Source organism: Trichechus manatus, unplaced genomic scaffold (genome assembly GCF_000243295.1).
Source record: "Trichechus manatus latirostris isolate Lorelei unplaced genomic scaffold, TriManLat1.0 scaffold00254, whole genome shotgun sequence".
Lineage (NCBI taxonomy): Eukaryota > Metazoa > Chordata > Mammalia > Sirenia > Trichechidae > Trichechus > Trichechus manatus.
This window is the reverse complement of record NW_004444190.1, coordinates 2,638,493-2,641,302: the sequence shown is the minus strand read 5'-3', so window position 1 is coordinate 2,641,302 and position 2,810 is coordinate 2,638,493.

Genomic DNA, 2,810 nt, shown 5'->3' with positions numbered 1-2,810 from the left:
AGACAGTCCCATAAAACAAAAAGAGCCTAATGGGACACAACAGTCCAGGGACAAGGACTAGAAGGCAGGAGGGGACAGGAAAGCTGGTAATAGGGAACCCAAGGTTGAGACGGGACAGCATTGACATGTTGAGGGGTTGTTAACTAATGTCATAAAACAATATGTGTACTAACTGTTTAATGAGAAACTATTTGTCCTGTTAATTTCATCTAAAGTACAATAAAAAGAAAGAAAAAAATTTAAGTGTTTGTAAATATAATCAATAAACCAATATATTACATAAAGCAAAATCCTTTCATGCTACCTCATGTACAACAGAACAAAATGCTGCCCGGTTCTGCACCATCTGCATGATCATCCTTATGTTTGAGTCCATTGTTGTGGCTATTTTAGTGCCTTCCAACTCATAGGGTTCATCTTCCAGCACTGTATCAGACAATATTCTGTTGTCATCCATAGGGTTTTCATTGGCTAATTTTAGGAAATAGATTACCAGTCCTTGCTTTCTAGTTTTTCTTAGTCTGAAAGCTCTGCTGAAACCTGTCTACTGTGGGTGACTCTGCTGGTATTTGGAATACTGGTGATATAGCTTCCAGCATCATAGCAACACACAAGCCACCACGATATGACAAACTGACAGACAGGTGGTGGATGGAAAAGCTTAGCAGTTTAATATTAGCTCTATATGAATCAATGCATTTCTCTGTGGCAAATCTTTTAATCATAACTTCTCCAAATTACACGTCATTCCTTTGGTGTGTTGTCATATAAGATCTATTTTCAATCCCTTTTATCACTGATATTTTTTTTTACTGGACTTAACTTCCTTTTCACTGAGAATCTAGAATTTTTTTTTTTTTTTAACTTGAAGTCTGATCTCCTTTCAGGTCTGAAGTTTTATTTTATTATGTAGCATTCCATCACTTTAATATTTCCACTGAGAAAGCATCACAGAAGTATTAGTACGCAATCTTGGCATTTTAGGAATACTTTAAATCCTTAGAGTGTCAGTTTGTTTAAAAATGCGAAAATGTCTGCAATATTTAGCCTTGACAAGGATAAAAAAGATATGTTCTGAATTTATCACTTATATATATGACATTTGAGCTTTATAGCTGCTCTATATGCATCCTGGACTTTTTCCTTTAAAGTTCATTACTACTGGTTCATAATTAAATAAGGTTTTGTACAGTTAGGCAAAATCAAAATATTATAGAGCTGAAGAGAACATTCAGATGTGATCGGGAATATTTACAAAACTCACTTTATCAAAGGAATGACGTGGAACTCATTCAAGAGAAGCTCAGAATTTTTGTTAAACACACGGATTCCCACTCCTGAGCCTATGAATCTTTAACAATATTTCCAAGTGATGCTCATTATTAGACAAGTTTGGGAAACATTGATTTAACCCAAGATCCTGATTTTACGTGTGTGTGTGTGTGTGTGTGTGTGTATGGAAACTAAGACCCAGGGGGAGGAGGGGGTCACCTCCATCACCCATCCAACATTCATTAAGCACCTACCTTTATATGCTCTGGAGCCCTGGTGGTGCAGTGGTTAAGAGCTTGGCTGCTAACCCAAAGGTCGGCAGTTCGAATCCACCAGCTGCTCCTTGGAAACCCTATGAGGGCAGTTCTACTCTGTCCTTAGGGTCACGATGAGTCAGAATTGACTTGACAGCAAAGGGTTTGGTTTTTTTTTTTTTTATATGCACTATGGAAGTACAATGGGAGTATATCAAAAGGCTTGGGACAATGCATTGCTACGTACTGCTGGTGGAATTCTGGACTGGTACTGCCTTTCAGCCAGACAATTTGGTAGTAATTATCAAAATATTAACCGTGCTTATCCTTTGATCCAGTAATTCTAGATGACAATGGTATTTCTTAAATTGTCATTCAGATCAGTTGCATCAGAATCACCTGCAATTCCTGTTGAACACAAAGATTTCAATGTTTCATTTCAAACCAACTGAATCGGAATCTCTGGGAATGGGACCTGGCTATCTGCATTTTTAGGAAGCTCACCAGAAGATCCTTCTGTCCACTAAAATTTTAGAAATGCTGCTGTAACTGTGAGGAGTCAGAGCCCTAGCAAGGAGAGGAGGGTATTTACACAGAAGGGCAGCTGGGCATGGGGCATGGGAGCCCAAGAGGGATAAGAAAACTGTCCACATGACTGCGGACTAGAACAAGGAGGGTGAAGACTGTGTCCACATGGAAGACCAGCACAGTACAGTGCGGGGTGTCAGATTCCAAGCAGGGTGAGAGGATCATCCGTGTGAGGGGGTCAGGGTGCCAGAGTTTGAGATGTTAGATCCTGAGCGGGGTGAGGAGGGTGCCTATACAGGGTATGGCCCAGCACCAGGTGTGGGAGCCACATAGAGTAAGAAGAGCTCCGATGAGGGGGTCAGCCAGGCGTGAGGAATGGAGGCTTAAGGGGTTGAGGAGGATATCTCACTGGGGAGAGGGCAGTGGCAGACTTGGGAGATTGTTTACATTCAGGAGTATCGATTAAGATGTAAAAATATTATGGATAATAATATTTTGGGTAATAAGAGCCAAGTTTCTCTCCAAAGGAAGTTATAGATATGGAAAGGAAATAAAACTAAAATGAATGCCGTGGTGTTGGATTTGAATTGAAGGAATCAGTGTAGTCAGAATGAGAAGTATAAGGAAGCTGGTTGGTTTGTCCTACTTTCGCTAGACAAACTGATGAAGGAAAGAGATGCGCTCAGGGCTTAAGAGTCAAGGCTCAAGTGCCGCATACTTGACCTCAAGGCTTCCACTTGTGCTTTGAAAGAAAGC